Source organism: Lagenorhynchus albirostris, chromosome 3 (genome assembly GCF_949774975.1).
Source record: "Lagenorhynchus albirostris chromosome 3, mLagAlb1.1, whole genome shotgun sequence".
Classification (NCBI taxonomy): Eukaryota; Metazoa; Chordata; class Mammalia; order Artiodactyla; family Delphinidae; genus Lagenorhynchus; species Lagenorhynchus albirostris.
In genome coordinates, this window is record NC_083097.1 from 32481972 (window position 1) to 32496141 (window position 14170).

Genomic DNA, 14170 nt, shown 5'->3' on the forward strand with positions numbered 1-14170 from the left:
ATATGTATATTAAATATATGTATATATTTAAAAGTTTTTGGTGTCTGAGAATCTTTCCAGGTTTTGCTCCATTTACATTGCCTTTGTTGAGAAGGTTACAAGGATAACGGAAGAATTCAAACAACTGAGCAAGAGAATAGTGAATTCTGGATAAATTCACTGACTACCACAAAGTACAGATTTTTAAGCCTTAGTTGTTGGTTCAGTTGTGCTGTGCCACATGTGAAAAAGTAAAAATAGATATCCTTCTGAGCCAAGAGTGGAAAAGTTGGCCGTTATCTAGATTAAAAATATGTCTAAGTCTGAAATTGGATGTATAAATTCCTTGGAGTATTGGTGAAAGTACTCTGGGGGAAGAGAGTGAGAAAGCTGGGATTGGGGGTGAGAGTTGCCTGGGTTCAAGTTTTTCTGACATATTACTATTTCATTTTGGCTTATGACTAGAAAATTTAATTAAGGCTATAAAAAGTATGAAAATGAAGCAGAGAATAGGTGTCAGTTAGGAAATATGATTGTACACTCTTAATTTTTCAGGGTAGCTCTGATTGCAAATGTTCTGTGGTTATTGTCTCTCATAATGTTCATATCATGCTTATTAATTTATGATTCATAAAATATGTTTATTCCATATATGAGCATAAGAAATTATTTGAGTTAAAATATTGCAAACCTAAATTGCAAATATAGTATTCAGTTAAAGAAGGCAGACTGAACTCATGTGTTACCCTGTCTCTCTCCCAAGCCCCCATTAAACTATTATTAAATGAGTACAAGGCTATAAACCCAAAAGGACAAAGAGAACAGAAGAGGGCATCAGCAGGCAAGCTGTTTGAACAAATCATTGAATAATGGAGAGTGGATGAAGGTGTAGACGTTGGTTTATTAAGGCAGAAAAATCCAGACCTCATGTACATGCAGGTAGCACAATAACTATAAAGAAGCAGTTGGCACTGCAGAACCCTGGAGAGGCTTAACTCACGGCAGTAGCTGGTAAGGTAGATGGAGGATTGAGGCATGGGGCTGGACCAGGGAGTAGATGGTAAGGTTGTATAAATCGATCCTCTCATCAAGTAATAGAACACTAACAACCAGGTCCTTTCAACTCCCCAATGCCCACCATGAACAGAACATCAATGCCTACCATATCCCTGACTTTGCCCGTCATTACCATAAGAAACTAGAGTTTTATTTATTAACTGGAGAAATTAGATGAGAGTGGCTGATGATTCATAGACACCAGACATGGTGGAGGGTGTGAAGGTGAGAGTCATAGTTCAATACAAAGAAACAAATAAAATCTGCTCTCATTGGAAACTTCTAGAATAGTTTGATTCTTCCAGCCCCCTTTTCCTTCCTATGCACACAACACCACAACCAGGAAGCTGTCCCCAAGACAAGAGGTTAGAAGGTCTCTAGAAAAACTGAATCATGTAGAAGAAAGATCCCCTATAGACTAGTGGTTGGGAAGCCCTAATGGAATGGCCAGCTGCCTACAAGATCTACTTGAAGGGTAGTCAGCTAACCCTGTCCGTGTATACTGAGTTTCCACTCAGGTCTTGAAGCTCCACTCTTAAATATGAATGAAAAGCCTTGGATCACCAGAATGTAAAGGGATGCTCTCACCATGGAGAGGGGGGCCAAAGTAAATGAGGTGAAAACAGGGCAAGAGAAGAAAATGGAGATAATGCAGGGATAATACATATGCTAAAACTCTATAATAATATTCTTAGGGAGATGTGAAAAGCTATTAAATTCATAAACAATAACAGATTGTTGTAAAATAAACCCTATAGAGCTCGTAGAAATTAAAAATACAATAGTGCTATTCCTTCCATAAAAAATGAGTAGTAGGGTTGGAAGATAAATTCTAGGAATGCTCCCTGAAGTAGAACCATAAGATGAGGAGGTGGAAAATTTGAGTAAGAATCATAGAAGATCAATTTAGAGAGTCAACTATCTGACTTGTAGGAATTTCAGAAAGAGATATTAGAGGAAGAAAATTCTAAAGGATTAAAGGAAATTTATCAAAATGGATAGATAGGCATCTGCAGAAGGAAAAAACAAACCTGAGTATTCAGTACAAACACAGTGAAACTTCAGAAGCCAAGGAGACAGAGATGACCCAATTATTCATGATTAATTTGATCCTTACAAAGTAAAAGTAAGACAAATTAAAATAAAGGGTTAAACTAATCTTGTCACTTTATCCTTAAGACCTTCACTGGTTCACCAATTTCTTCAGAATCAATTTTCATCTCCTCTGCACAGTAGGCAAGGCCATTCACCAGCTGGTCCTAGCTCACCTCACTTCTTCCAGTCCAGCAGAGTCTTATGGAGATTCTTGCATTTGCCAGAACACAACGCTATTTCCTTTACCTGAGTATCCTTTCTTCATCTGCCTTGTCCTTTTGAACAAGGACGCTGCCTTTCTTTATGGAGTGCTCTCCGTAACTTCTGTAAGGCTGAGTTAGGTCACCTTTCACTGTGCTCCCATAGAATTCTTGCTTCTGGCTAGTACAGTGATAGTCACTCTATCGTAATTCTCTAGCTGCTTTCGGTATCCATTCCCCAAGCGAAAACATCTCGAGCACAAAGACTGTCTCTTGTTTATTGCATGTCCTCAGCACCTACCACAGGACCTGCACATGGTAGGCTTTTTTTTTTTTTTTTTTTTGTAATGCAGAAAGTGAGTGAAGGATGAGATAGTCAGGGCTGTAGACAATCGGTAAATCAAAATGGAAGAAAGTCAGTGGTTCTGTTAATGCCTTTCTACAGATATTTAAAGGTATCCTCTTTTCTTCTTGCCTTAAATTACCATAGTTCATCAATTCTACGATAAAATTTTTTTCACATTTTAATATTTCTGAAGTTGGAATATGTCATACGTTTGATGGCTTGCATAGATTTTTTTAAGCGGCAGCATTACCAACCTTTTTAGTGGTAGATAACATAATGGCACATCTTGCAATAAAGGAGTGGTAGAGTTCATGAATTGTGGCGCATATAAGTTAAGTATATGTATAATATGTATGCCAAGTTTGTGAAGGAATAGAATGGGAGTCCTGAGTTGGACTTCTAGAGCACGAGGAATAAGGGCTGTAAGACCATGGAGCTATCAAATTTTCCTGGCTCAGAGAGAAAAGAGGAAACAGAGTCATGGAAGAAGAATGGGGACAGTGTAGGGAAGTTGTGGGGTTTCTCCTAAATAAACAAGATAGGCTGCAGGTTGATAAAACTCCTTACCGCAATACACTTATCCAGGTCTATGACAAAGTAAGTTGTAAAGCTTAGTTTCACTTATTGTTTGGTAGTGTTGAAATAACATGTTTTAACTGAGTTTCACAGGCCACCTGCCAGAAGGGGGAACAAATTATTGAAAAGAAAAACAGGGATTCTTGTTTCAGGTTACGTCATCAGTGAAGAAAACTTGGAAAGTGGAAACCCTCCATGTTCTTATAGGCCACGACGCCAAACCAAAACCCAAATTAGCCATTGTTGGACAAAACCCCTGATTTTGCAAAACCTAGTCCCAAACCAAGTCTGGCTGAATACAGTCAAGTGACAGACAATATTTAGAAAGTATTTTTCAGAAGAATAGCAGAACGTTCACTCCACAAGGAACAAACCCTACCATCGAACCACTACTGAAATTTAGTGACGGCAGGTTACAATAATATTAGAGACTTGATTGTGCTAAAAAATATTTATTTTGGCAATTTGTGAGCAACTTAATAGTATATATTTCCAGATAAGCAGCACTTCCATCAGTGGCTTTTGGCAGTGTACGATGTAGGACATATAGATTAACTTAACCTGAAACAGAATTTAATAGATATCCTGACTTCATATACTCCCTCCTTTCACCATCACTTTATTAAGGTTTCTGTTCTTTTACATTTTGTCTAGATTTTTTTTAGTTCTAAATGTACAGTCATGAGTAGTTCTACAAAAATCATTTTTAAAGGGAAAACAAAGAAGTAACCAACAAACCATTTTTAAAACATGAATCCTAAAAGGACTAAATAATAGTGGTATCTCTTTTTAATGCTGAGCAAACTGATCTTTGGGAATAAACAGCTCACCTCTAAGAACCGAATCAACTGTTTCCTGGTAAGAAAATTCTGTTTAAGTACAGCAGAAAAAGCCCATGATTGGGTGTTGCTTAGCCAGTGGGATATATCATTAAAGTGCTCACAGATTGTACAACCATTAGTTTTTATCACGTCAGTCATAGGTATTATTGTAAAGGTAGAATTTTTATCTTTTAAGTGATAATTTTTCTTTTTTTTTTTCCTGCTGTGAAGTTGTGATTCTCAGGCCTTAATTATCAGGGGACATTTTATTGTTTTCTTTAAATCAGAGAGGCAATGAAGAAATGTTATCCTTTACAATTGATTAAAGAAAGAGGGTAAATTTAGATCGTCAATTTTCTGAGCTACTTCACTGTACAACTGGGTGGCAAACTTACTTTGATACAGAGCTTCATTTTTGTAACACATTAGGTTTGATTTTCTGACTATTATTGAAACGTCCAAGTGATTCATGATTGCACTTTCCCACAGCACTTCTGAGAGCTCTAGATATATTTCATATTTCCAAAGAAGCATCATTGTTGTTTTTGCCCAGGTGTAAAGAGTTTTGTGTGAATTGGTGCTGCAAGCAAAGAGCATGCATCTACAAATTGAGTGTTTCTTAGACAAAGACAGCTACTGTAGCCTCCAACAAGTCCATTTATTTGGGTGAAGGGAGTATTTTGTCAAGGAAAGACAAGCTGACATATACTTATTAATGTCTCTCAAACTGTGTGACAAAATCTGGCAGAGTAACTGTGAATGCAACAATTTGTCACAATTTTATGGAATCCTTTCACATACAGAATTCATGCCTTTGTTCAAGCTGCCTAAAGTATTTAAGTTTTCTAAAAAATTTCTTGGGCAAAATTCCCACAAAATTTCCCCTATTATTTTCAAGGCTTTCAGCTCTTCCTTATATACATGAGATAACTTTCCTGTTCTTAACATTCTCCCCAAGGGAATATGTCTCTTTAGGAACATCTTGGAAATAAGACTTGAGTCTTCAAAGAAAAGTTGTAGAACTTACATTTATACTGGATATTTTCTTATAAAAATGTTAATCAAATTATGTGATGAGCATTTGCTACGCATGTATTTGAAAGGATCAATGTCAATGAGAATGTGACCACGTACTGTTTTTTAGATAGCTGATTGCTTGTATTATCCAATACTTTCATTCTGGCATTTTTCCTTTATCTGGTTGTTACTTCTGTGATTTTGATTTTTTTGATATTTACCTCTAAGAAGTGGTTGTAATTGCCACTCAAGTAAGACATGTGATAGAGCCCAAAGATGTCCCACAATATTTTAGTAGTAGTAGTGTAAATGTACTTTTAATATATTTTAATACATTCTATAAAATATATATTTACATACACGTATATATAAAATTTTATATATTAAATATACATGTGATTTTGCAAAGCTCAGATGGCTGACTACAGGCAGAATGGTGAAAATTTTAGGGAGGCAGAATTTCAGTATCTGCTTTCTAACCATCAGGGCTGTCCTGGAACAGAAAGGGCTGCTTTGGGAGCAGTAGGTTTTTCATTCCTAGAAGTGTTCACACAGAAACTGGGCCTTTTGCTGAAGATACTGTCAAGCACTGCAGGCATATACGAAATGGTCTCTAAAGACCCTTTTACCTCTGAGACTCCATGAACTAAAAATATCATTTGAGGGAAATTGAGTTTTAATGACTTGTTCTTTTGAACCAAAAGGAAGTCTTCTGAGTGGGGGAGAGAAACACTGTTAAAATTAATTGAATGCCAAATGTTGAGATTTGGAAGATCAGTTTATACAGCATGGTATTTGCTGTCCAAATGTTTATCTCAGAACGGATCAGGACCACAAATAACACTTAATCATGCCTGTATCACTTAACTAGTAGTCCTTTCTTATTAACCAGTTTTACTCTAAGCCCAGATGGCCATATCCTTCTGTTATGGGTTGAATTCTTCCCCCCACCCCCTTGGCAAAATACATTGAAGCCCTAATCCCCAGTATCTCAGAATGTGACCTTATTTGGAAATAGGGTTACTGCAGATATTAAGTTAAAATGAAGGCGTACTGGAAAAGCATTGGTCCTTAGTCTAATACAATTATTGTTCTTATAAAAGAAGACCATGTGAAGACATAAAGACATGGGGAGAAAGTCATGTGAAGATAGAGGAAGAGATGGGAGTGATGCAACTACAGACCAAGGAACATCAAGGATTGCCAGCTTTCACCAGAAGCTAGGAGAAGGGCATGGAACAGATTCCCCTTCACAGACCTCAGAAGGAATCAATTTGGCCAGCACCTTGATTTCTGGCTTCTGGACTCCAGAACTGTGAGAGAATAAATTTCTGTTGTTTTAAGTCACCCAGTTTGTGGTACTTTGTTATAGCAGCTCTAAGAATCTGATACATCTTCTTTATAGTCAATCACCTATAAGAGACATCTATGTATTTATATTTTTCCAGAAAATTTCTATGTAAATATCTTTACATAGATATCTTTTTTCCTTCCAGTATACATTGGAAGTATATCATATCTACTCTATATTTGGCTTTATTATCTATTTTTATATTAACATAATTGAAGATTTTTCTATATCAATATATGAAAAGCTACTCTGTTCTTTTGAATGGCTGTGTGCTAAGCCACTGCATGGATTTAATAATATATTTGACTTGTCCTTTACTGATGGTCATTCCAACTCTTTAATTACAAACAATGTTGCAGTGGACATTCTTGGATAAATGCCTTTGTGAACACATTCAAATATGTATACATGATAAATTCCTGGAAGTAGAAATGTCACATCCAAAGATAGGTGCATTTTCAAAGATGACAGTTTTTGGCAAATTGTTTTCCAAAAAAGTAGTTCTAGTTAACATGTTTATCTACATATGACAGTTACTGTGTCTCACTGAATCTGTGTGGGATCACACTTTTGATTTTTTCCCTGTCTTTTACTATGAGTGAGGTTAAGTACATTTTCATATATTTTGGCTGTTTGTATTTCGTTTCTTTTAAAATTAGCCAATTTTTCTAATGGGCTATTCTTATTTATGTGTAGGAGTTCCTTTTTAAAAATTTATTTCTTAGCCCTATTACATTGCTATGAAGGATATAGTGTAGGTGACAACTATTAAGTATGAATATTTTTGTCTTAAAAGTAGTTTCTGTATGTAGAAAAGACTATTCAGGGATTTGCTTTTGCTTAAAAACTTATCATTTAATTGATTAAAATTAAAAAGCCATACTTCTTACTTAAGCTTTTAAATTCAGTTTACAGATTTATTACTCTATTTATAAATCTAGATGATTTCAGTAACCATTTTTAGGGAAATTTTGAACGTGTGTAATCACATTTATGCACTTAGTTAACTAAACTCCTCCCTATATGGCTGCGTTGGGTCTGTTGCTGCATGCAGGCTTTCTTTTAGTCGTGTCCAGCAGGGGCTACTCTTCGTTGCTGTGCGCGGGCTTCTTATTGCGGTGGCTTCTCTTGTTGCGGATCACGGGCTCTAGGCGCACAGGCTTCAGTAATTGCAGCGCACGGGCTCAGTAGTCGTGGCACGCAGGCCCTAGAACATGCGGGCTTCAGTAGTTGTGGCACATGGGCTCAGTAGTTGTGGCGCACGGGCTCTAAGGCACATGCGTTTCAGTTGTGGTGCGCGGGCTTAGCTGCTCCGCAGCATGTGGGGTCTTCCCGGACCAGGGATCGAACCCGTGTTCCCTGCATTGGCAGGCGGATTCTTAATCACTGCGCTGCCAGGGAAGTCCTCCTCCATATATTTTTAAACTCATTTTGTAAATTTCATCTGCTTGACTTCCTTTTCAAGTATGTCGATCATCTATCTGAAAAACCTTCCCAAATACTTAATATTTTAAAAAATCTTAAAAAAAAACCAAGCACATAAAAATAGTGAAGGTTAATCTTCTTTCATATTCCAAAGCTTTTATATATATATTGTATGAGTTAAAATTGCAAGTCTATATCAATTATTTCATTATGCATTTTAAATTGCAATTACTGACCTCATTTCTCATTTTAATATGCCAAGTTCCTTCCAAACATGGATATATCACTTAACCAAAAACATTAATAAGATTGTTTTGATCTTCTTAAACGTTTCTATACTTAATTCTAAGTTTCTCGAGGGTTGAAGGATGCTTAGCTACGAAAGGAATTATGTCATCTAATATCATTTTAGGAGTTGACGTCTCAGCTTGCTTGAGGTTACTTAACAACCAGAAATTTAGGTCAGGACATTCACTGAATTCTGATAGAACATACTGAGGCCTGTTTAAGAGTTCATAACAGGGACTTCATAATTTGAAGTCTGGTATTTTAGTCCTACCTCGTGTTAGCAGAGATCCATGGTCTGTTGAAAGGATCGCTTATTTCTCATCTAATTGATTACCTGAGAAGCTTAGCCGTTTTTTTGAGTTTTAAGATAGGAACTGATTTTCATATCTAACTCTACAGTTTGTAAAACTTGGTGGGAGCCTGCATTCTTTATATATACTTTCAAATGTAACTCTTTTATATATTAAAATAATATCAGCTGAACCTGTATATTGTCCCATGGCATTCCCTTGCTATTCAGTTGCAACCTCAAAGGACATTCTACTGACAAGAAGAAAGCGGGGCATTGGTTTCGATCCATCTGAATCTCAACTACCTTTGTTTAATCGCTTGTGATTTGATTGAAAGACCTCATACATCTTGATAATATAGTCACCAAATGAAGGTCATATACGTAACATATACACATATTCAAATGTATCCACAAAGGCATTTATCCAAAAATGTCTATGGCAGCATTGTTTATATGAAAAAAATTGGAATCAATCCAAAGGCCCATTCATAGAGGATAGGTTACATAACCTATTAAAAGGCACTTAGAATTTTTCTGCACATTTCAGGACTGAAGATGACATATTATTTGGCTTTAATGCTTTAGTTTCTGGCAAGCTCAGCACCAAACCCTCCTGACTCCTGACTCCATGATTCTTGGATGCAGGAAAACAATCTGAACTGCTGATGCCATAGTACAGAGAAATAAGGGCTGTATTTGGATGGAAATAGTCATCCTGATAATTCATGGCACCATTGCCGGTATATTCATCTGATCTACTTTTCCTTAGTGTGATGTTTGTGATGAAAGAATATACAGTATTTGGAAAGTAGTAGATTTGAACATCCTTTCCCCACAATGGGTAATGTTCTAGGACTATAATCACGAGAGTCTGTTTTTCTGTGCATATATTTTAAAAACAGGGACTATTGAGGCACTAGGCACAGCTTTGCTTTCAGAAATTTATGATCAGAAGGAGGAATATTTATCTATTCTGATAAAATTTTATATTATGACGAATAAAATGTTAGAGCCGGAAGAAATTGTAAACTTCCTCTTTGCACAAATAAAGTAGAGCCCAGAGAGCCTAAATGATGTTCTCCATGTTCTATCAGTGAGGGTAGAACTCTTAGTGCTGGGATCCAAGAACCATGGAAGCTGGGTAAAGAATAGTCCCTTCATTCATTATTAAGCCACGCTCAGACTGAGGATGAAGGTAAAGTCCATTTTTCTCTGAACTATAGGTCAGAATCCAACCAATACTGACTTCCATGAATTCCAAACAGGGATATTTGAAAAAAATTCTAGAACCTCTAGCAAAAAGATAAAGAAAAGCAACACATTTCCTTTTTTTTTTTTTTTTCTTATCACTTTGGGAAGTTGGTTTGGATGAGGTAGGGGGTCAGGAGTCAACTGTTGAGAACAGGGATTGGTTGTATTGGTTTGGGGCAGGCAGGCCGGGGAGGCACATTTCCCAACTTTTTTAATTTATTTTTTTTTTGCTGTACGCGGGCCTGTCACTGCTGTGGCCTCTCCCGTTGCGGAGCACAGGCTCCGGACGCGCAGGCTCAGCGGCCATGGCTCACGGGCCCAGCCACTCCATGGCATGTGGGAGCTTCTCGGACCGGGGCACGAACCCGTGTCCCCTGCATCGGCAGGCGGACTCTCAACCACTGCGCCACCAGGGAAGCCCTTCTTAATTAATTTTTATCGGAGTCTAGTTGATTTACAATGTTGTGTTCGTTTCTGCTGTACAGCACAGTGAATCAGTTATACATATACACATATCCACTCTTTTTTAGATTCTGTTCCCATATAGGTCATTACAGAGTATTGAGTAGAGTTCCCTGTGCTATACGGTAGGTCCTTATTTGTTATCTATTTTATATATAGTAGTGTGTATATGTGAATCCCAATCTCCCAATTTTTCCCCCCGCCATCCCCTTTAAACACACACACAATATAGCTGGGCTTTTAGATACAGGGCAGTAAATAAAGCCCTGAAATATTATGCAAACTTTTGCATTTAAGTGAGTGTTCTTCATCTGGATGGAAGATCCACAGTTTAAAAAAGATTCTCAAAGTTCCATGGAACTAGAGACAGCTAGGCATCAGTAATAATTTCCTCCTAGGCACTGTGACTAAAATTCTCTGCTTGGCAAAGAATATGCAAGCAAGAGGTAACCCCTTCTCGGGTGTAACATTTAGTCCACGAGCCAGTCAATGCTTAATTTTTTTCCTATAGAGATTGTAACATTTTCATAAAAAGTAAGGATTTCAACAAAGATAATTATAAATTACTATTTTTACAAGCTAAAAACATGCCAATATGACATAATACGAGACGTGAAAACAGCTGCATTGGAAATTAAATAATTTCTCCCAATGAATTTACCTATCGTTAATGCTTACGTAATCCACATGTCAAGGGGGACGTCTTCTCTTTCAGATTTAAATACAAATGAGGTCCTATACCTCATTTTCTATTCTTACTGTTCCTCTAATATATCCAGGAATTGGTGGTGCGGCGGGGGGAAAGCTTGTGTTTCCCTTCCTGTCTCATCAACTGAAGCTCCTCTTTTCTCTCTGCTCCAGGCCATTCTAAGGTTGAACAAAGCCTATTACTTTGTAATTTTCGAAAAGCCTTGGTGCACACGTGTGTAACAGATTTTGCTGACGCTTTAGGGCAATGCAGGGGATTTCCATCACAGCGCTACAGATAACTTTAAACTGAGCATTCACACTGCTGTTCACAAGTGACCCCCAGTCCCCCGCCACTGGGCTTTCTCATGGAGCCCCGCTTCTACAGGCTTTGCAGCCTGCTGTGTTTCTTAGCTCCTTTATCCTTCTCTAATTTTCATCCCTCTTTTCTCTTTTTTCTTACCCCAATCACTGATTAACTGTTAGCTGTTTGTGAAGAGCAGCTTATCTAATCTCTGAAAATCCTGTCATTTTACACACCATGTTTTGGGAGAGGTCTCATTTTTTCTACCCAGAGCAAACTTTCAAGGTATTTTCCTAGGTGAAGATGGTTGATCTCTTTAAGTGACCTACAATTAAAATTACATTTGTATATATAATTTTAATAAGAAATAAAATAAATAATAAAACTATTTTCATTTTTTTCCCCATCATGCTACCCTTAACTTTCCTCTTTATGACCAGGAATTTCTTATTTCTTCTCACCTGGTGTGTACCCAGCTGTACTGTATGGGGTGTCAACGTTTCCTTGCTTTCATCTAATGCTTCCTCTTCCTCAGTTCTCAAAATTTATATTTTTTTTGTGAGAAATAGGGTTGTCTTAAAATCTTTGGGAAGGCTTATATTTATCTCTTCTCTACACTTAGAGTGCCTTTATTTTTTTCCTTTTTCTTAGCATGGTCAGAAAAGTATGGGGGAGAATCCCACTCTCTACATTGCTAAAACTATCCTCCAACCCCGAGATGCTTTTCAATTAAGAGAAAACAGCCAATAAACACACGGCTGACTCATTCCATTTACTTTTCCTCTCCCTACACTATCAATACTCAGTTTGCAATGCAGCCTCTTTTATAATTCTAAATCTTTAAAATAAACTTTACTCTTATTTAGGGACTACATCTTTTATTCTCTGACTGTTTAAAAACACATGTTGAACAAAGCATAGCAAACATTTTACACTGAATCGCCTGGTATTCCACTGATATAAGCAGCTAGCGATGTTTTGGAGATGTCCGAGAGGTTGGGATTTCAGATAAGGCCATGTGGATGCTCTTTTGGAGGACTAGAGACACAGAAGATGTAATCAGGAATGAATTAGAAAGCCCTTCTAGGATTTCCAGGTAACAGGATAAGATGCTGCTCTGGAAATGGCAGTGAGAGAACATATGAAGGGGATGGTGTTGGGAAGGGGTTGCCCAGAAGGAGGAAGGTGATCCAGATGAGAGAAGATGAGAGCCACAGGGTTAGAAGTGGAGCAGTTGGATTAAAGAAGAAGAGATATGAGCTACAGAAAGTACATGTCGTGTTTGGTTAACTGACTGAACATAGAATGCCAAAGACAGTAAGAAGCTGAAGATTTCTCAGTGTCCATACTCAGAATATTTGAAAGATGATTCATGACTTGCTCTGATAGAGATACAGGAAATGGAGGATAAATTGTTAAAGCTTTGTAATATTCAGGGTCAGTTGATATTTCTACACTCATTTCAAGTGCATCACATATGACTGATTTCCTGGGAAAATTTATGTATCCGAAGGAAAAGAGTTTCTAATTAGGATCTGTTTCACTGAGACCATATACATGGCAAAGACCATTCAGGCAATCTGTCATGTGTTCTAAATTATTTGAAAAGCTGTCTACATTAATCAAATTAATTTGTAGGGCTAGCCTTTGGGTTCTCAGGCTATTTTTAAACATACATACAAAAAGTTTCTACTTGTTCTGTAAAAAGTCTATTTATTAAAACATGGTTATGTCTAATGACTTTTTTCCCTTCAAAATCCTGTGTTTAGAACAATCACAGATGGCTTGCAATAAATCATTTCCAATTTCACTCCCTTCTCAGGCAATGTTATCCAAATCTGTGGTTTAAAAAACCATTTATATACCAAGAGCTCCTAAAGTTATTTTCCAGCTCTGACCTCTCTCCTAAACTCCAGACTCAAATACCTGCTGCCTTTTATACATCTCTACTGGGAGGTCTAAGAGGCATTTCAACCTAACAGGACCAGAACTCTTAATTCTCTCCGTTTCTCATTCTTCAACCTGCTTCTTCCTCATTTTTCTCAATTGATGGTGCCAGGATCCACCTGGTTGCTCCAATAAAAATTTACAAAGTCATCCTTGGTTCTTCTTTTTCTTCTCTCACACTCAACATCGACACTGCTAATAAATTGGGTTTACGCTATCTAAAAAAGCTCTTTGTGAATCTTCCCACTCTTCTTCATCTCCTTAGCTGCTACTTTGGACTATCTTTCCTTCCAACATTGAATCCACTATAGACAAGGTAGCCAGAGTAATCTTCAAAAAATTCAAATCAAAGCATGTCTGTCCATCTCTCTCACACTTAGAATGAAAACCTATGTGATCCTGCATCCATCTGCCTCTCCGGCTTTAACTAATCGCTGTCCATTCTCACACGATGGTACAGCTGCACTGGATTGCGTTATGCTTCTTAGAAAGTCCAAGGCTATTCATTCTTTATGGGCGTTCATGTTTATCAACCTGGACTGTCCTCCTTCTAGAGCATCATACGTCTGGATCCTTTTAGTTTCCTAGTTCTTTTCTTAAATCTTGCTTCTTCCGTTTAGTCTTTCCCGATACTCTGTCACAGTCAGAGTCTATCCAGGAAAATGAAACCACTCTTAAGTATTTAAAACAGGAATTTTAACACGCAGTGTTGTTACACATGTGGTGGGAGAGCTGAGAAGCCAAAAAGGAGATGGAAAAATAACCCAGAGCTTGAAAACAACAGAAAGCTACTACCAATTCTGGGTTGGAGAGACAAAAAGAGGAGGTAGGTTGACTGAAGTCCAGGACCACAGCAGAAGCTAGAAGCACATCAGGCATGACTGTTAAGAGTCAGGGAAGGGATGTAGCCTCTGCTGAAGACATTACCCAAGGCAGGGAGAGAGGGGAAAAACACGTTAACTTCTCCCTTCTTGCAGTGCTCCAATCTCAGTGATTCCATTTGTTAAACCCAGCCATAGGTTAGCTATGTTAATAGGAGCCTGCAGAATGTAACCTGCAAGGTCAGCCCCACT